The following is a 21,965-nucleotide window of genomic DNA, read 5'->3' on the forward strand; positions in this document are numbered from 1 at the left end:
AATTTGAGTTACAATCTTTTGGCATGCTGCAGGTCCCATTTGAATTCCTGGTAACAGACATTTTAGACTACAGTATGAGATACTTTTGTTAAGTGGACTAGGTCTGAGTATCATGTTTGAGAAGGCAGCATTTTAAAATGAATTTGACATTTATAAGTAATTTTTTTCTTTGGTACTTAAGCTGTACATAGTGTTATTTTTGTATATAAGGAGGTAAATTTTACCTTGGATTTTTAAATATAGTGTCTTGTATCATCTGTAATGATAAAGAACAGATTTTCTCAGTAACATTTTTTCAGTGACACAGTTTATCATGACCATTGAATGATAGCTGAAGAAACTGAAAAATTTCTGAAATTGTCAATATAAATCATTTATTTCACTAGACTTTGCTATGGTTTGCTGTTCGAAGTAAATATAACTTTTCCTAAGATTAGTCAACATTTATTGAGTTTGCGTCATGCTTGTTAGATGCTGAGAATAGATCCAAGTTTGATCTCTGTATTTTATTTAATTGATATCAAATGAACGTAATTAATGATGATGTTGAATTTTTTTTAATACAAGAATGAAAATGCCCTTTCTCTTTGTGATTGTTTGGTACTAGTCATTAACTTTGTTCCCATTTTGTATAAATATTGTGTATTAGAAGTTAGAGGCAGTTTTCTGTGGAAGAGTATTTCTACTTGATTTTGTGTTATTTGATATATAGATGTTTTGAATAGCAGCCTAAAGTTAAATGTATAAATTTAATATTATTGCTGTATTGTAATCATTTTCTGTTTAATTTTTTGGCTTGCATTATTATAGTCCAGTAAACTATTTTGTATCTGTTATCTTTATGGTAATGTATCTTTTCTTCATATAAAATAAAAAACTTTGAGACCTCTGCATCCAAAATACTAAATATAAAAGTTTATAAATTATATTAAAATATGTCTCAGATTATATAGAGTGATGAGTAGTCATTGTTACCTTCAAATTAGCCACTTGGTGAAATATGTCACTTTTTAATTGCTAGACTATGTTTAAAAGCTGTAAAATACTGGCGAGCCACAATTTAAGACCACATAAAATGTGAAAATCTGGTTTATGGAAACAGATTAGAATTTATTTTCATTATGGAATGCTTTGTTTCAAAGTTTGTTGAAAAAATATATTTTGATGTATAATAAAGGTATATAGTATGATGTTTGTGAGATTATTTTTCAATACTTTAAAAATACTTTTTTACATAAGTAACAATATAACAGTACATTTCAAATAAAAAATTTATTCAAATCTCTATCTCCCTTACAAAGCTAATGATTTTATGTCCCCCTTTAATGTGTTTTATTTGAATGTAGTAGGTACACTTTTTAGAGATTTCTTTTATGGAAAATTGTAGGTAGAAGTATATACATGTAAGGTAGTGTACAGTAATGAAAATGGAAAATCAAGTCACTAAAATTTTGTTTGTATATCTCATATTATATTGTGATTTAGTTATTTTCTTTGATTTTCATGCAACTCGAAGTATATCCCTCACTAATAGTTATGTTTAATTTCTCCCATCCATTTATGTTAATACATACATACATGTGTACTCACACACACACACCCCTACACACATTTTTTTTTTAAAAGTTGTTGTAGGCAGAATCATGTCCTTCAAAGATATTAGGTCCTAGGAACCTGTAAATGTTACCTTATGTGGAAAAGGGTTTTTGAAGATTTGATTAAGTTAAGGGTCTTGAGATGGAGAGATTACTCTAGATTATCTGTGTGGGTCCTAAATACTATCACAAGTGTCCTCATAAGAGATAAACAGAGGCATAATCTACAGACATACAGCAGAGAAGACAGTGTGAAGAAAGAATAGAAAGAGATTTGAAGATACTAGCCTTGAACGTTAGAGTGAGGAGGCTACAAACCAAGGAATACCAGCAGCTTTTAGAAGCTGGAAGAGGCAAGGCTTGGATTCTCTCCTAGAGCCTCCAGAGGGAGTCAGCCTTCCCAACTCTTTGATTTCAGCCCAGTTTGAACTTCTGGCCTCCAGAATTGTGAGAGAATAAATATCTGTTTTTTTCATCCACCAAGTTTTGGTAATTTGTTACAGCAGCCACAGGAAACTATTACGTGTGAATATACATTTTTGAAATCACTGGAAGATTTAATCATAAAATAGGAAGGGATCACTGTCTTAATTGACCTGCTCCTCTCTTCCTTTGATGTGAACATATGCACATGTGGACTTCTCTACTCTTTTTACTATTATTACATCCTTATACGTTGGGTCACAGCTTTAATATCAGCTCCACAGATGAGCCCTCTTTTACCACTGAATTCTTAATTTTTTCCCTGTATCAGTCCCTTTTTGGTTTTCTGTAGCATTCATCATGTATATTCTTGGGGTGAGGAAAATCTTAACCACCATTGTAAATCTACAGGCTATAAAGAAAGATATATTTGTATGAAACTTAACAGTTGAATGGAAAGATATACCACACAAACAATTGGTAAAAATACGTACAGTGCAGAGAAAGGACAGAGTTGATATCTGTTCTATATGATAACTTCTTAGATGACAAAAAGGAAACGAACAGCACTATACGAAAATGAGCAAAAGATATGAAGAAGCCAATCCAAATGGCCAACAACATATGAAAAGATGTTCTAACTCACTAGTGTGATATATAACTTTATATCTATCATATTGCCTCTTTCAGCCCCCACCTTTAATGAAAAGAGAGAAAGAGAGAAAAGACCCAACAATAACATTGTATTGGCAAGAACCTAAGGAAATAATTAGTTTTATATTTTGCTGGTAGAAATGTGAATTAGTAGAGCCTTTGTAGACAGTGGTCTGATAATATCTATTAAAAATAAAATATATATTTATACCGGTTGACCTTACAATCTTACTCTTTGAAATCTAACTCATAGAAACATGCTTCCATATATAAGCATTTCTGTATGAGCATTTGTTTCTAGTGGCAAAAACTAGAAATGCAATTTATGTCTATCAGTAGGGGAATTGTGAATGTATTTATTATGTATCTACATAATATATTTACATAATAGAATCTTAGTAGTCATTAAAAAGAATGAATCAGATATGCACCAGTAAACTTGGTGGGATTTGCATGGGGAATTATTACATGAAAACAACTAAGATGATTAAAAACGTGTGTGGCAGCCAGGCACAGTGGCTCATGCCTATAATCCCAGCTCTTTGGGAGGTCAGAGTGGGCAGATCACCTGAGGTCAGGAGTTCGAGACCAGGCTGGCCAAAATGGTGAAACCCCGTCTCCACAAAAGTACAAAAATTAGCTTGGCATGATGGTGGGTACCTGTAATCCCAGCTACTCGGGAGGCTGAGGTGGGAGAATCGCTTGAACCCAGGACACGGACGCGGATGCGGACGCGGAGGTTGCAGTGAGCAGAGATCGCACCATTGCACTACAGCCTGGGTGACAGAGTGAGACTCTGTCTTGGGAAAAAAAAAAAAAAAAATATATATATATATATATATATATATATATGTGTGTGTGTGTGTGTGTGTGGGGGGGGACATCTTATATTAAGAAATGTAGTGATAACACCATTATATATGTAGACATATATATGAGAATACATATTTTTATATGTATGAGAATAGAGGTATATAGTAGGTGGTTAACTTGGACCATTTTAGTGGGCAAATGTTGTGGGAGGGAAGTTGGAGAGCGTATTTGAGGTAGGGAAACATGCCTACTAATTTATGCTTTAAAGTTAAAATTAACATTTATGTGTTTATGTATAAAGATTTTTTCAAAATTGCATGTGATGACATTAATTAGTATAGCTCCTGTGGAAAGTGATGCAGTAAACCATGTCAAGCAGTGTTCATACTCTTTGAGCTAATCATTCTATATCTGAGAGTTCATATTAAGGTATTAAATTTAAAGAAGAAAAATGTTAATGTGTGAAGACATCATTGTGGCATTAACTATGTAATATGGAATATTACATGCTAGGAAAGATGATAAAGTTTATCCAACATAAACTCATGCTGAAACTTCCTCTTTTTGGACTTTAAATCTAGAAAAATGGTTGTCACATTGATGGGATGTTACACACATGTAAATAATACAATTATGAAGACTATAATTATAAAGGCTATTACTTAGAACTGTAGATTATATAATGAAAAAGAACTTATAATTGCATGTACAATTAAAATATGTATGTATTTATTTGAGTACTAGAAGGAGATAAGATAAAATGAAAACAATGTGAGGGGATTATAGTAAGTTGTTTTTATCTTGTTTTGACAGTAAAATCTGGAAAACAGTGTTGCTCAAATATTAGCAAAATTTAGAAGAAACACTAAAATTTAATATCTAGCTCTTGTAACTGTGGAATATATTTTCTTTATAATAAAACAATTTTGTAATTTTGCCGTAGGCATTGGCAGAATGTTTAAATTTCAAATTAGATTGGCATTTCTATCAATACTTACTCTGAAAGCTGCAGTGTCGTCATGATTCATTAAAGATAAATCTTTGATTTCATGTGCCATATTTCTTACTGGGGAAAAAACTAGGTCTAAGTCCATTTTACTCTTTCTAATAGTTTCCTTCTATCTGTTGAATCCCTCTTATGCATGTTTTCTACCGTTTTCACTGTATTCTTGTATTAATCACAGTTTTTAAAAAAGTTTTTGTCTTAATGCTTTAATGTATAGATTATCTCTTGGCCTAGTTTTGTTGATTACTTCTTGACTTTTTTTTCCTTTTTGTTTATCTCACAATTTTTGCCACCCGGTGTAAAAAACTGAGATGAATTGTATTTATTCTCTGAAATGGGAACACCTATTTTTCTGTCAGGTCATTGGTTTGTGTTTCTAAAATATACTAAACTAATGTGTTATGGAGCTAAGGCAGATTGGTGATAAATTTGTAAAGCAATTGAAGGAAAAATGCAGTAAGTAAAAACACATTTTAAAAGAGACACATGTAGTTTATTTTATATAAATGGAATTTTTCATTATGTGACCTTTTGAGATTGACTTTTTTTTTTTTTTTCCTCATTCAGCGTAATACCTTTGCAATCTCTCCAACTTGCGTGTATCAGTAGTTCTTTCCTTTTTATGGCTGATAAGTATCATAGTGGTAGCGATGTGGCACAGTTTGTTTAACCATTCACTTATTTTAGGACATTTTGGTTGTTTCCAGTTTTTGGCTGTTACAAACAAAGCTATGAACAATCATGTACTGGTTTTTGTGTGGACATAAGTTTTCATTTTCCTGGGATAAATACCAGGGAGTGCAATGCTTATTCTTATAGGAAGTATATATTTAATTTTTAAAGAAACGGAACAACTGTTTCCCCAAGTGGTCATACTGTTTTACACTCCCACGAGAAAAAGTGGATCTTTCAAACCAGAAATGTTGGAAAGAGCCACTTTCTCCACATCCTTGCCAGCATTTGGTATTGTCATTACATTTTATTTTCGCTACTCTGGTAGGTATGTGATGGTGTCTCATTGTGGCCTTAGTTTCCGTTTCTCTAAAGACTGGTGATGTTGAACATCTTTTTATTTGCTTAGTTGCTATCCCCTTTGTATATCTTCTTTGGTGAAATGTCTCTGTCTTTTGTCTGTTGAAAAGAACATGCTTTCTTTTCATATGTGCATGGAACCTTCACCAGGATAAGCCATATCCTTGGTCATAAAACAAATTTCAGTAAATTGAGAAGCATTTCCTGTTCTTTTTTCCTGAAGAAGTTTGTGTAGAATTTGTGTTCTCTCTACTGACTCCTGGTATTTGTCTGGTTTCAGAGGGTGGGAGGGTTTTCTGCCTTTCCCCCAAGTAGCAGCTTGCAGTTTTGCTTTGTATGAGGAATAGTTCTAGGATATGAGTAGCTAATCATTTCCTTCATTTCTCAGGTAATCTAATCTGTCCTCATCTTTCTCTTGAGTACTTACTAGAGTTCTCGATGGGCATTTGGGTTGTTTGTGGGATTTACTGTTGCAAACAGTGTTACTATGAATATTCTTGTGCAAGACTTCTGGTATACATGGGTGAGAGTTTCTCTAGGGCATGTTACTAGAAGAGGAATTTCCCAAAGTATACCTGTGTTCTTGTATGGCATGGTGGCTCACACCTGTAATCCCAGCAGTTTGGGAGGCCAGGGCAGGCAGATCACCTGAGGTCAGGAGTTCAAAATCAGCCTGGCCAACATGGCCAAACCCTGTCTCTACTAAAAATACAAAAATTATCTGAGCATGTTGGTGGGCACCTGTAATCCCAGCTACTTGGGAGGTTGAGGCAGGAGAATCGCTTGAATCCAGGAGGCGGAGGTTGCAGTGAGCCGATATAGCACCATTGCACTCCAGCCTGGGCGACAGAGTGACACCCCTTAAAAAAAAAAAAAAAAAAAAAAAAAAAAAAAAGGTCATATTAGGACTGATCACCTTGTTATCATATAAAGTTGTTATACTGTCATATTAAATATACTGTCATATTTTTCTTCTAATTTTGTCTTGAGGTCTCTCAAGTGGCTATAAACTCTAGCCCTGCCCTGAGGGGATGCCAGGGGATTTGGTCATATGGATGCTTATAATGGGCCTTTCACAGGATATTTCTTTATCCCTGTGGACAGCCTGGGTGTTTGACATGTGACCAGGTGCCCTTCTCATAACAAACAAGGAAGCTTGTTTATACTGGCAGATGCCCTTTTGGCGCTTGCCTGACCTGTGTCCAGTTTATTCTTAACAAGTTAGCTATTCTCTAGGAGAGCCCTGACCAGGAAAGAAGTTAGATTTAGATGTGTTGGTCAGGTGAGGCACAGAGGAGGCAGCACAACCAAACATAGGAAGTAACAGAAGCAGTATATTACTTACGGATCCCACAGAAAACAAACAGGGCCAGATGGTAAGGGGGAATCCATCTGGGACTTGGAGGCTCCACCAGTGGGTGGGGAGAGAGAGAGAGAGAAAGAGAGGGAGAGAGCAAGGAACCTGTGAGTCAAAGCCATTATTGGGGTCTAGGGTGTTACCAAAGAGTTTTCCTGCAGGGAATTCTAACTGGTGGGTGATGTGGTTTGGATCTGTGTTCTCACCCAAATCTCAGGTCAAATTGTAATCCCCAGCGCTGGAGGTAGGGCCTGGTGGGAGGTGCTTGGATCATGGGGGCAGTTCCTCATGAAGGGTTTAGCACCATCCCCTCCATGCAGTGCTGTTCTTGTGATAATGAGTGAAGTTATCCTGAGATCTGATTTAAAAGTGTGTAGCACCTGCCCCCAACTCTTGCTCCTGCTTCTGCCATGTAAGATATGTCTGCTTCCCCTCTGTCTTCTGTCATGATTGAAAGTTTCCTGAGGCTTCCCCAGAAGCCAAGCAGATGCCAACGTTATGTTTCCTGTACAACCTGCAGAACCGTGGGCCAATTAAACCCCATTTCTTTACAAACTACTCAGTCTCAGGTATTTCTTTAAAGTAATGTGAGAACAGACTAGTACAGTGGGTTTACAGCAAACAGACTTCAATTCTTTGGTGACGCTGTGACTGAGAGATGGTCACTGCAGCTTATCTGGGCAGTCCGGGCAGGGTATGGGAGCCAGTAGGGTGACTCGAGTAGGTTGTATCTAGCTGTCCCGTAGGGAAGTGGTTACTGGGAGGCGATCGTATAAGGTAGATATCTGGAAGAACTAGGTGGAGGCAGACAACTGGAAACTGTGTCGAGTGTGACTGAGCCCGGTTTCTGATATGAGAAAGTTAAACATATTTAAAATGTATGCCAAGGCAACATAACATTATTAGAATTCACTACATTCACCAAAAATATATAACATCAAATAGGTAGCAAAAATTTGATATACTGATATAGGTAAATTAGTACCTCTAGTATTAAAGTGGGAAATTTTAAATTAACGTTTGTGATTATTGATTGATAAAAAAATCAGCAAAGGATATATAATATATGAATAATACAGTTCATGGACATATAGAGAATTCAATATGTAAAGAATGAAAAAGATATATAACATAAATCAGAGATTAAAAAGAAAATGAGAATACTGTTAATTATATGTGACCTATGTAAAAATAGACATTTCTAGGAAAATATTACTTATAAAAACCGAGGGAGAAATTAAAAGTCTGACTCTTCCCACAAAGAAAGCAACAAGTCCAAATGATTTGCCAATAAATAAGTCTCTACTAAAATTTTGAGAAATAGGTTTTTCCAATCTGTTGCAATCTTTTAAAATTGATACAAATGGAGGATGATTCCCCAGCAAGTTCTGAAAGCCCAGCATAATCCTGACATCCAAATCAAAAGAAGACACTAAAACAGGTGACAATTACAGATGTATTTTACTTTTAGTATAGAGCTGGTAATCCCAAACAGGATAGTAGCAAATTGAAACCGACATTTAAAGAAGACAAACATCATCGCCAAATTGGATTTTTCCCAGGTATGCAAGGATGATTTACTAATAAATGATCCATAAATGTAAGCAACATTTACATTGATAGATTAAAAGTGAAAAACCATATAATTACAATAGATACAGAAAATCATTTGATAATCACCATAAATTCATGATAAGAATGCTTAGCAAATTAGGAAAAGAGGGAACATCTCTGAACTCAAGAAATATTTATAAAACAACCAGTCAACCAACCATCATCAGCAATCTTCCTAAATGGGGATAGAGGAAAAGATTCTCTTAAAGTCAGAAATGATAAAAGCATGCTTATCACATGTTCTGATTAGTATTGCTACATAACAAATCCAAATTTAGTGGCACAAAACAACTGTTTTATTATGCTTATGAATTCTGAGGGTCAGAAACTTGGACAATGCGGAAGAAGGCTTTTTTTTTTTTTTTTTTTTTTTTTTTTTTTTTTTTTTTACAGCTTCACTCTTCAGTGCCTCAGTTGGGATGATGTGAATGTTGAACACTGGAGGTGACTTGCTGGCTAGGGGCTGGATTCATCTTAAAGTGTCTTCATTTATATGTCTGGTGATATGATGCTGGCTGTTGGCTGGGAACTTAATTAGGCAGTCAGTTGGAAAACTTAGACATGGCCTTTCCATGTGATATCTCTGTGTGGGCCAGTTTGGTCTGTCTCACATAATGGCATCTAGGCTCCAAGAGCAAGCAATACAAGAGTAAAAGACAGAAGCACATTGCATTGTTGTATCCTAGCTAGGGAAATCACACAGTGTTAATTCTAATATGTTGCTTGTGGAAGTCATATCAGTTGACTCAGATTCAAAGGGAAAAGACAGAAATCCTTCCGCTCAATGAGAGGAGTATCAGTGTCACATTCTTGGAAGAAATTGTAGAATGGGAGATATTTTTGAGACCATCTTTGGAAAATATAATCTGCCACATTACCTCATGTACTTAGCATTGCATTGGAGGACATAGCTAGTACATTAAGACAAAAATAAATTAGAGGTATAAGAATTGTAAAGAAGGACATAAAAGTGTTGTTATCTGGATGCAATATGTTCATTTACATGTAAAATCAAAGTTATATACAGATAAGGTATTAGAAATAAGAGTTTACTAGGTCGGGTGCGGTGGCTCACGCCTGTAATCCCAGCATTTTGGGAGGCCAAGGCGGGGAGATCACCTGAGGTCAGGAGTTCGAGACCAACTTGGCCAACATGGTGAAACCCTGTCTCTACTAAAAGTACCAAAAATTAGCCAGGCATAGTGGCAGGCACTTGTAATTCCAGCTACTCAGGAGGTTGAGACAGGAGAATCGCTTGAACCCGGGAGGATGAGGTTGCAGTGAGCCGAGATTGTGCCATTGCACTCCATCATGGGCAATAAGAGGGAAACTCTGTCTCAAAGAAAAAAAAAAAAAAAAAAAGAAATAAGAGTTTACTAAAGTTAAGTGGGTAGATAATACAGAAGTCAATTGGATTGTTATTACAGTAACAACAAATAACTAGAAAGTATAAAAGAAGACATTAAAATAGTATCGTAGAATATCAATAAATAGGAATGCACCTAACAGGAAATATATGAGACGTTTTTAGGGATATTTATAGAACGTTATCAATAGTCCTTTTAGAAAAAACTTAACCATGGTAATTCTTAGTGATTGGGCTCGCTCACTATCGTAAAGATTCCATTTCTGCTGAAATAATCGTATAGCTAGAAACACACCCACAGTGTTTATGGGTCTGTTTATACTAGAATAAATTTGGTGTATGATAAAGATGGGATATCGTATTAGCAAGGAAATAAGTCATTGTATAATAAATGTAATCAGGAAAAATGATCCATATCAGGAAAAAAGAAAGAATTAGATTTCTGCTTCCACCATATATAAGTACTCAAATACAGATTACTGAAATACTTAAATGTCAAAAATAAAATTTCCTTGTAGTAAATAAAGGTATATATCTTTTATAGATGGCAAAGGTTTTAAAAAATAAGACTAAGAAACTGATAAATTGTTATTAAAGAATAGATTAGGAATTTCTATTCATCAAAAGGTGCCTTAAAGAAAGTGGAAGCACATGCTGTAAACTAGAAGATGTTTGCAATATACACAGCTGACAAATGATTAATATCAATAATTATTTAAAAAAATTTATCCAAATCAATTAAAAACACAACACAGTAGAAAAATAAAGATGTGGATAGGTACTTCACAAAAGAAGAACCACATATCATTGATAATCATATGAATAAATTTTAATTTCATTAATGATCAGGGAAGTCAAATTAAGTACAAAATGAGATGGTATTTAAAACCAAGTGTCAGGAAGGATGACGATTTAAGGGACCTCTGTATTTCTGCCACCATTTTGGAAAGTACTTTTTCATTTTCCTGTGAAACTAAACAGACAAATGTTACAACTTAATGATTTTACTCATAGGCATATACTAAGGGAAGTTCTGTGTATAAACAAAAGTAGATGTATTGAAAAATGTTCACAGCATTTCTGGTCTCAATAACAAATCCTGTAAACTACCCAGATGTCTCTTGATAGGAAAGTGGCTGAATAAACTTTGGCATATTATTAATATAGCTAGCAGCCAAAAGAATGAATAATAGCCATAATAATATTAACAACATAATATCATATGAAAAGGTTAGGTCCTCCAAATTTATATACTGCAGGATACTCTTTAAAAATAGTTCAGATAAAAGTAATATGCTTTTTGGTAGTAAATATAGAAGAGATGAAACTTCATTCATTTGAAAGTAAGGGAATGATGAAAAAATAAGGATTGTGAGTCCAGATAAGCACAGGGAAGATTTATATATATTGCAACTTATTGTCAGGGTCTTCAGTTTCATGTTGTCAGCACTGATTTTACTGTGATTACTATGTAACACTTTATTGTTTGTCGTATAGAGCACATTCTTGTGCCTTGATGTGATATATTTGTAGACTTTTTTTTACAGGACATATTTTTACTTTTAATCATTAGTACCAATGCAAATCACAATTTTGTCATCATGCTTATTTTGCTTATATGGGGGACTCCAAAGATCATATCCCATAGAGGCATGTATTTGGCATTCTTGTTTTGAAAGAGTTGGAGTTGAGATTGGCATGATAGTTTTAGGGTCTAAAACAGTTATACTGTGTAATGAAAGGATTGGAGAGCAGAACGACAAGAAGTAAGTTCTGGTAGTTTTCAAGAAATAGTGATAGAGATCCAGGCCACAAAGATGGTCACTGGAGGAGACAAGAAAGGATGAGTGGGGAAATTATATAGAATTGACTAACTTACCTGCTATGGTGTAAAGTGTCAAGTGAAGAGTAAAATGTGACAGCTGGGTTTTGCATCCCAGATGGATTAAAGAAGGATAATACTATTGACTGAAAAGAACAGATTGAGGAGAGAAAGTAGTTTGTGAAGAAGAGGTGAACTTGGCTATAGTAATAGTGTAGTTTCATATATTTAGACTATCTTAGAGTGTAATACCTTAGAAGTCCTCTGGTCAGCCTGTTCATTTGACATATGAGGACACTGTGACCCAGGGAGGTGTAGTGCTTTGGCCAGCATCATATAGTTCAAACACAAATTTCTGTATGATTACAGGATATGGATCTGATGGAGATGAGGATGATAGCAGCAACTAGGTTACAAAGGTGCATTAATTATTGTGAAGAATTTTTACTTTGTAAAATAATGACAAGCCATTGAATAAAGTTTTAAATAGGAGGAGTATTTAGAAGGAAAACTTGGGTAGCAGAGTGGAGAATGGACTAGAAAGGAGCAAAATTGGAAGCAGAGAACTGTTTACAAGGTTGATGCTATACCAGATGAGAGATAATGGTGGCCTTGCATAGAGTGAAGGTATTGGGGATTGAGAGGAGTAGATGTATTCTAGAGGTATCTGGGATAGCGGTCCCTAACCTTGTTGGCACCAGGGACTGGTTTTGTGGAAGACAATTTTTCTATGAACTGGAATGTTAGGGGATGGTTTTGGGATGAAACTGTTCTACCTCAGATCATCAGGCATTAGTTAGATTCTCATAAGGAGCACACAGCCTAGATCCCTCATATGCACAGTTCACCTGTAGGGTTCGCGCTCCTTTGAGAATCTAATGCTGCTGCTGATCTGACGGGAGGCAGCGCTCAGGTGGTAATGCTCGCTTGCTGGCCACTCACCTCCTGCTGTGCAGCCTGGTTCCTAACAGGCCAAGGACCTAGACCGGTTCGTGGTCCACGGTCTGCGGTCCACGACGTGGGGACCCCTGCTCTAGGAGATAGGATTTTGTGATTGATTTTATATATCGGGTGAGAGAGAGAAGTATGAGGCAAAGATGACTGCAAGTTTTCTTCTTGACCAAATGTGTTGTAGAGGTAGTGGCAATCACTGGTCTAAAGACCCCTGGAGGAAGGGTAAATTTGAGGTTGGTGGGGGCGATCTTGAATTCAATCTTGAGTTTTGGTTGTATTGAATTTGAGGTGCCTGTTAGATTACAAGAGAAACCATTCAGTTGTCTCTTGGCTATATAGATCTGGAGCTCAGGAAACACATCTAAATTAGAGATAGAGATACCATAGCTTATGTTTGTAAATGAATCCAAAGATGTGAATGAGATAGTCCAGGGAGTGTATCTAAAGTGAAAAGAAAGGAAGGGTTAGGTTGGAGCTCAAAATTTAAAGGATAGGTAGAAGAATCTGCAAGAGAGATTGAGATAAAGCAGTCAGAAAACTAGGAAGAAAGAAGGAAGGAGTATGATTGTCTTATATAGCATGAAGTGAGAGTGTTTTGAGAAGAAAAGACTGGTCAAATAATGGTAGTGTTCAAGTAAGACAAGGAATTGTGAGTTTCTTTTTGCATAATAACAAGGATGTAATTGGTTGCAGGCATGAGATACAGGAATAGTGTCTGAAGTTGAGCTGTGAAAAGGATAGGACTGTGGTTGGAGGACACTGTATTTGAGGAAGGTTTTGTTTTTGTTTTTGTTGTTTCATTTTTAAACTGTAGGACTTGGAGCATGTTTCATCGTTAATGAGAAAGAGCCAAATAAGAGGAGGTTGAATAATTAAGAGGAAACAATTGAGAGAGCCAAGTCTGAGAGCCCAGGTTGCTGGGAGGGTTTGGGGGTTAGCCTTAAGTAGGCAGAAGGGTTCCTTTCTATTTGTGAGCAGAATGAGTTGTAATAGCTGAGTACAGATGCTGGTAGCTATAGTTTGGTGACAAGAAGTTGAGGGACTTCTCGCCTTCTGTTTTCTTTGTTTAGTAGGAGGCCTGGCTACTTGCTTTGATTGCAGAAAGGAGTAGAAAGGCTGGAAGTTTGAGGAGAGCTGGCAATCTTTGAAATAGCTTTTCTTGAGAATGAGAGAAATAACTTTAAAGAAATACTGAGTGTGTTGGGCAGCACTGTGAATCCAGCTGAAGAGGGGAAACATGAATTTTATGTGATTTTGTTCTGATAGTTGTCCGCAGAAGACAGGTAATTGGATATTGTTGGTGGTTCCTGGAGTGGGAGGGAGGTGTTATCAGTTGCCTTGCAACCACTGTGGATTCTGAATCAGCTGAGGAATAGAACCAAGAGTTGTATAGGAATCAGAGTAGCAGCTTTATTAAAACCTGGCTTGGGCCTAAAGCTGAAATGAGGTCTCCCACAGGTTTTCTTCTAAATTAAATTTACCCATCTGATCACAGGCAGAATAGCTAAAAAACAAGTCTCCATACTTAAAGAATGAAGTTTTTCCCTGGTGAGCTTCTTTATGGGAGCTAAACTACAAGAACAGTATATTGTTTGTAGGCACTAAGTTCCCAGTAAGGAGCTCAAAGAGGTTGTACTTTGCATGCATACTAAATTTTATAATTAATCTTAGCTAACAGTGACACTTAGGGATGTTTTGCTCTTACTATTATTATTACTTTTTTTTTGAGAGAAGAGGATAGAGAAAGGACTATAGTACTTCTTCAATCACATTTCCTTCTATTGAAAACAGGCCTGTGCCCTCTTTTAAAATGTGAGGAGAGGAAGTAGTATATCTTACCTCTAGCATTCATTGAGCGATGAGATTTTGCCAGATAAGAATACAGTTCATACAGTGAGACTTTTGAGTTGATAGAGGGATAGCCCTGTAAAAATGTTCATTTTTTTGGTTAGGAATATACGACTGGCCCCTGAGAAGTGATTAGTTGTGGAAAATTTGTGTAGACCACTAAGATTATGAGAAGGCATACATTTTTTGAAGGAGAAGATAATGAGATAGAATTAGAGGGCTATCAGTCTGGGAAAAGATTGCTATTAAGGAGTTGGAAGTTGAAGACAACCAAAGAGGGTGAGGGTAGATATAAGGGTTTGGAGAGTAAATGTCTTGTTGTTTTTATTTTTGTTGTTACTTTTTGGGATGTGTATGTTTTCTGAATGAAGGTTGGTAAAGACAGACTTAATTGATAACAGATGAAAATTATAAAGGAAAACTTTTCGTTAGTAATAGTTGGGATGTTTTCCTATTGGATTATTTATGAATATAATGTTTTTTAGGTAATAAATTTACACCTCAGTTTGTTTTCTTTGGACTTGTGATAATCTGCCACTGGCAAAGGTTCACTGGTAGTAGAATTTATGGTATGGCAATACTTCTTTAATTCATCTTCAAAGGCAGTTTCAAAATTATTAACCCCAATAATAATTGGATACTTGATGAGAATATAAAGTAGCAGTGTAATATCTTTTAAGATATTGGTCCTTAGGCTCAGGTCTTAATATGGGTAGAGCTATTTTAATGCTAGCAACTGGGTCCTCTAGTGCCCAAGATCCAATGTAATTTTCTTGGAAACGTAAGAGGAAAAGGAAGCCATGTGGGAAGTGTTAGCAACTAATTTGCTTTCATTCAGTCATTTATTCTGAAGGTATTAATTCAAAAATAATCTTTGAGCCCTTACTATGTGCTAGGAACTGCTCAGTTCAATTGCTGGAGGGTAAAAAAAAAAGATGAATAAAGGATCTCCGCAATACCTCCAGATTTCTTATATACTTAGGTAGATAGTTACATTTTCTTGACCCAATAAGCCTGAAATTCTGATCTTACATATTTTGACTCTTCTAATTATCTCAGTCTTAATTGCTTTCTATTCTTAACTTTGAGGTTTGAGAGTGAGTGTGTGTGTATTTCCTTTGTTCTGTTTTCTTTAATTTCTGTTTGCCCAGAAAAGTCAGAAAATAAAATCGCTTCTAGGAAACATGGCATTAAACAGGATCAAATGGAAAAGTATTATTGTGACTGTGAGGATGTTAGCAAGTAGTTTTCCAGATCAGATGGAGATTTAGTTAAATGCTAAGTGAATAGTGTTAACTAATAGGATATTTGGGGATGATCAGATAATTTGGGTGGTCTCTTGAGATTTTATTTTTTGAAGTCAGTTATCAAATGTCTTTTTCTCTATTAGGCTTTTTTTTAGACGGGGAGAGGTGCAGGTTGGTTAGGTTTTGAGCAACTTTGGTGTCTAGAGATACAATATTACATTTTGTATGAATATTTGTAATATGGGAAGATGTTATAATGGAGACTATTATGAAAAATCCTAATTTATTTGTTGAGTAAATGCAAATGTAAAGCATTTATGTGTTTTATGGTTAGTTTTGTAAAGAAAAACTTTCTTGAGTTTTTCTCAGAATATTTTGATAGAACTAATAGGTAGTTGGCTCATCATGCCATATTTTTTCTTTGTGCTCATAGTTTAAAATTGTAATAAGGCTTGCTATGAAATACTGCTGTCTTCTGTGTCCTCCATGCTTTTCCACCTTCCTCATCTCCTACATACTGGTTTCTCCGTTTTCTTTCTTTTTTTTTTTTTTTGAGACGGAGTCTGGCTCTGTGGGCCAGGCTGGAGTGCAGTGGCGGGATCTCAGTTCACTGCAAGCTCCGCCTCCCGGGTTCACGCCATTCTCCTGCCTCGGCCTCCCGATTAGCTGGGACTACAGGTGCCTGCCACCTCGCCCGGCTAATTTTTTGTATTTTTTTAGTAGAGACGGGGTTTCACTGTGTTAGCCAGGATGGTCTGGATCTCCTGACCTCGTGATCCGCCCGCCTCGGCCTCCCAGAGTGCTGGGATTACAGGCGTGAGCCACCGCGCCTGGCCAGTTTCTCCGTTTTCATTTGGTTAGTTCTCTGGTCACTAATTCAACTCTGAATTTTCCCCTAATTGTTTAAAATTACACTCATGGTGGTAAAACATACGAGCTAGTCTATTTCATTTCTTGAATACATCTCTCAGGAGCTTTCTGATCTGCTCCAATCTAGACTGGAGGTATCTCTTCTTGCTACATAGGTATTGTGGAACTCAATTCACTGTTATTCTGGGATAAATCCCTTTGCTTTTCACTTTAGTAGAATCTTTTCTAATCCTATGTCTTTTTCTTTCTTGTCTTATTCTCTTGGTTTACTCCATAGCTTTTAAAGGAAGTGTGCAATAAAAATTGTTTTGAGACTTTACAGATGTAAACATGACTTTATTCTTCCCCCAATTATATGTTGGTTTGGCCAAATATAGAATTCTATGTTGTAAATCATTTTCCTTCAGAATTTTAAAAGCATTGGTCCGTTGTTTTTTAACCTTCCAGTGATGCTGTTGTGAAGTGTGAGACCATTATGTTGTTGATCCTTTGAATGAAGCCTGTTTTCCCTCTGGAAGCTTGTAGGATCTTCACTTTGTCTCTGCTGTGCCTTGCTGTGGGTTTTTGTTCTTTTTTTCTCTTGGATACTTGATATACCCACTACTGGATATAATGCCCTTTTGTTTTAGAAAATTTTCCTGAATTATTTTGTTGATGATTTCTTTGCTTTGATTTCTTTGCTTTTGTTTTCTCTTTTCTGTCTTTCCAGTACTCCTAGAATCCTAATAATTAGGTATTACATATCCTAGGCTGGATCTTGTAACTTTGTTTTTACTCGGACTTTCCATTTTTTTATCTTATACTTTTTTAAAAGAAAATTTCCTTAATTTTATTTTCTACCCTGCAGTTTTCCATTTCTGCAGTTATATATATTTTTTATTTCCAAGGCCTCAGTCTTGTTGTTTACTCCTATCTTAATCATCTTCTCCCCTGAAATTAGGGCACCCTATTCTTAATTCATGGATGAACTATCTTCTGTTGTTAACTTTCTGAAGATACTATGGTTTTGTTTTTTTCTTTCTTGGATAGTCTTTGTTTATTTCATCCTATTTTTCTTTTATGGTTTGGTCTCTATTTTTTTTTTTCTTCTTCTTCTTCTTTTTTTTTTTTAATTAGATACTTTCTTCGTTTCTTTGGTCATCCTTGATAGTCTGTTCACATGTAAGAGTGAGGCACTAATAAAGTAGCAAGCACTTACATAATGCTTAGAATGTATCAGATACTGTTCTAAGTGCTTCAAATATTTTAACATATTTAATCCTTGTACTGACTTTAGGAGTTAGCTATTATTATTTTTGATAGACGAGGAGACTGAGGCACACAGTGTTTTAAGTAAAATGCCCAGTGTACACAGTAAGTGGCAGAGCTGGAATTTGAATCCATCTATCTTTATAGTCCCTTCTTTTAACCTTTATACTGTTCTGCCTGTTACTAAAATTAGAAGCTAATTGGAAATTTGGTGCTTGTGGGTGGGGTTTGTCAAAGTAGTGTTTCATGAGTGAGCTGTTTCTTTGTGGAACATCTGATAAGGTCCTTTTCATGGGTTGATTAGATTAATCAGAGAAGAATCTGCAGCTCTTCTGATAAGGGGTTTCAGCCCAGCTGCTGTTGTTTTGGTTGCTGAGTAGTGAAAGATGACTGGAGTTACTGGTCTACATATTTAACCACCCTCTCCCCTCCCCAAGATATAACTTCACCTAGTTCACCTGTGTTGATATCTTCCTGCCTGGAGACCCTCAGCTTTACCCTGTCCAGGGAGCGAACCTCCAGTTTTCTGGTGTGGTCATAAATTGTAGGTTACCCAGTTGTGCTACAGATTCTGGGAGGGGTCTTAGCGTATACCTATGACTCCTAATTTTGAGTTTCACTTTTCCCTAACTTTCAGTACTGCCCACTGCTGAGCCTTTTGAAGATTCTCTTATGTATTCATAAATGTGATTCTCATTTTTCCAGTGACTCATTTTCCTTGTATTTGCTTTGAAATTTCTTGCAGTTTTCTCATTTCACATTCTCTTTGACCTTGTTTTTATGCAGAAGCCAACAATCAAAAGAAATCTTTGTTATCTTAGAGGCATACCTTTCCATAAAGATGAATAAAATGTGTGTTTTAATGTGCCATTTGACTTTTTCTGTCAGATCTTTCTCAAATGTCTTATTCTACCTTTGGCATTTAATGATGCTTCCAACAAGATATATCATCTTCTGAAAATCTTTCTTCCTACTTTAGAAATTTTTTCTTCTCTCTTAAGACTCTTTTACATCTCGTGTTATTTGTATTTGCATGCTTTTCTTGCACTCTGCCCTCCTCCCTACACCAGACTATAAGTTCTTTGAGGACCTTAACTGATACAGAATTGCTGAATAAAAGTTTATAACATTGTATATTCTGTATATGTTTTGTCCTTTTGTGTGTCTTTCTTGTAAAACATTTTTAGAATATCAGCAGTGTATTAAATATTGATACTAGCAAAGTAGGGAATTAATACAATAAGGCAAAAAAAGAGATTTAACTTAGATGTAAAGAAGTCTGAGAATTGTTAGAACTTGATATTGTGAAAACTTTCAATGTAGATTCATAATCATAATGAAGTATACCCCTGTCTTTCTGCCATGACACAAAAGAATGAATTATGTAATCTGTTAATGTTTTGGCCAGGCTTATGATTCTGTAACTTAGATGTCAGATATATTTGCTGTTGCTACATTCTTATAATATTTGTAGTTTAATGGGCTATAATGTTAAATGCCAGAATATTCTAAAACACTTGATAGGAATGAACTTTAGATAAAGTAAATATTTTAAATGTATTGGAGTAGCTAAATACATAAAGCCCACATTTGTATATTTCCTTTTAAAAACTGTTGATTTTCATGTTTTATGAATTTCATTTTTACAAGTCAATGCTGTTAATTTTCTCCTATTTAAAATGCTCAGAAATAAACTATTGCAGGAATTGAAGTCTAAATTATTTGGAGAAAGACTATTGCTTTAAAAAATATTTTTCTAGTATTATGCGTTAAGAAACTTGGGACATATTTGCTTTTTTAAATGTATTAATATTTCTTTGAAAATAAAAGGAAGACTATCATCTGCTTCTTTGTTTGTTTGTTTTTAAGATGGAGTTTCACTCTTGTTGCCTGGGCTGGAGTGCAATGGCGTGATCTCAGCTTACTGCAACCTCCACCTCTCAGGTTCAAGCAGTTCTCCTGCCTCAGTCCCCCAAGTAGCTGGGATTACAGTCATGTGCTACCATGCCTGGCTAATTTTTTGTATTTTTAGTAGAGACAGGGTTTCACCATGTTGACCAGGCTGGTCTTGAACTGCTGCTGGCCTCAGGTGATCAGCCTACCTCAGCCTTCCAAAGTGCTGGGATTACAGGCGTGAGCCACCGAATACGTAAAAGTTGCTGGAGTCTGGAAAATATCAGTGGTCACTAGTAAGTTCTTTTGCAGAGCTAAATCAGAACTTAGGAAACTGACGGTATTAAGTTCATTACCACAGTCAAACAAGCTGAAATGATTGTTAGACGTGGATATTTTTATTTTCAAATTTTCTATCACCTTACATATAATTTATTGGGAAGTGACTTAAGAAAACACATAGAAGCATTACTCTAAAAATTCCATTCTTTTGAAACCATGTTGTTTCAGTATAGCATATGTAGATGCTAAAGATTTTTTGTTTCTTGAGATTCATGGCATACATGCGGGAAAGAGAAAGTTGGTGTTTATAGTTTGACTTGGTTAATTCTTAATGTCCATATCACTCTTCTTTCATAATTTCTTCATAAAAAATGTAACCACATACAGATTTCTGTTCACTTGCAACACAAAATAATGTGAGTTCCATTTCAAACTAAGCATCATCAAAAGTTTCTGAAAGTCTGGTTTATATTTTTTAAGTGCTATATGTGGATGACCTGCTTAGTTTTAATTTTTGGAGAAATACATTTTATAAAAAATTTTCATCAAATTGCTAAGATTGTGAGTAATGGTAATGATACCATGATTATATTCTGCTTAATTTAATACCTTTCCTATTTATAATATGTTTCTGTCTAAATATACATTTTTTAGTGTCATTACCTACTGAGTTTCTGTGAAAATAATTTGCTTTGCCTATTAAAAGAGTCCTTGAAGTTAATGTTTTCACTGTTTTTTTCTTTGACAGTTTTTTGAATTTTGTTTTTGAAGGTGTTAGCACTAGTTTCGAGAAGGTAAAGCACGGATATAGATGACTACTTAAAGCAAATGACCTTAGAAAATGCCCTTAAGGTTATTGTTTAACATATAGTTTAATATATATAGCTATTTGTATTTTAGAAGTGGGAAAGGATTGTTTTCCTGTAATCAAGTCCATCTTGTATTACTGAGTCAGGGAAACTATAATTAAACATTTGGGTATGTTCACTTAAAGTTTTCTTCTTAATTTGAAACATTGTTTTTTTAAATTAACTTTTAGGTTAAGGGGTACATGTGCAGGTTTGTTACAAAGACAGACTCCTGTCATGGGAGTTTGTTGTACAGATTATTTTGTCATATGTTCAGTTTTGAATGATAGAAAAAGAAACCAATTATTATTGACTAGAATATTACTTGCAGGTATAGATTCACAGTTATAGGTTCCAAATTGTAAATTAAGAAACAATCTATATGAGAACTTATTTTTCATTTTAATATGTACTTCCTGTTACTAATTTCACCTTTTCAGGTTTTTTAGTTCTTGTATGGTTTGTTTGATAAAGCTGCTGCTCCTTTTTTTTTTTTTTTAAAGCCTTGATACTAATGGTTTTATCATTTCATTTTTATGACACACATTTAGGCCTAAAAAGGCAAATATTATTTGAATGCTTGTCTCTCTTACATACTTTAAGAGTAAAGAAAAGAGGAATTCTGGATTTTTTTTTTTTTGTATTTTTCTCATCCCTTATCTCCCATGAATACATGACTTGATTTATCTTGATCAGCCTAGTAACTTGCTCCACATTTTTCCAAAAGTGCAAAGCAGTTTCAGCTAAAAATACACATATCAAAATGATCCAAAAGTTGTGGCCACAGCTCAAAAATGCTGATCAATTTTGAAAATCTAAATCAGCGTTGGCCCTGAAACCGAGGGAAGAACCTTTGTGGTGGGGGACAGATTTCCAAAAACTCACCACAGTCCTGTTCTTAGCTGGAGTTTGTGCTGATGTTGCCAGACAACTGAGGAATAGATGCAAAAAGCAGGAAGCATTATTGAATTGAACGCTAGTGCCAATTTGGGAAAAGCAAATTAAAATGTAAAAGAATATTTTTCCACTCCTGGCATCTCAACATAAAATGGCAAAATACATGGTTGCTGAAAAAGTTACAGAAATTGCTAAT

The 21,965-nt window shown here is 35.3% G+C and overlaps 1 protein-coding gene across 16 annotated transcripts in view; it reads left to right on the forward strand.

Moving 5' to 3' along the window:
• The window catches only part of CCDC91 (coiled-coil domain containing 91), a 375,497-nt gene that overhangs the window by 45,606 nt on the left and 307,926 nt on the right, over window positions 1-21,965 (forward strand). The window contains exon 1 of one of the 16 annotated variants that reach the window (XM_021922138.2): window positions 19,964-20,038. The exons of the other annotated variants lie outside the window; for them this stretch is intronic. The gene's annotated coding sequence lies outside the window, so the exon portion shown is untranslated. Of the gene's footprint in view, window positions 1-19,963; window positions 20,039-21,965 lie in introns of those variants that run through there. 16 annotated transcript variants of the gene reach the window in all.

This window comes from Papio anubis, chromosome 9, assembly GCF_008728515.1.
Source record: "Papio anubis isolate 15944 chromosome 9, Panubis1.0, whole genome shotgun sequence".
NCBI lineage: Eukaryota > Metazoa > Chordata > Mammalia > Primates > Cercopithecidae > Papio > Papio anubis.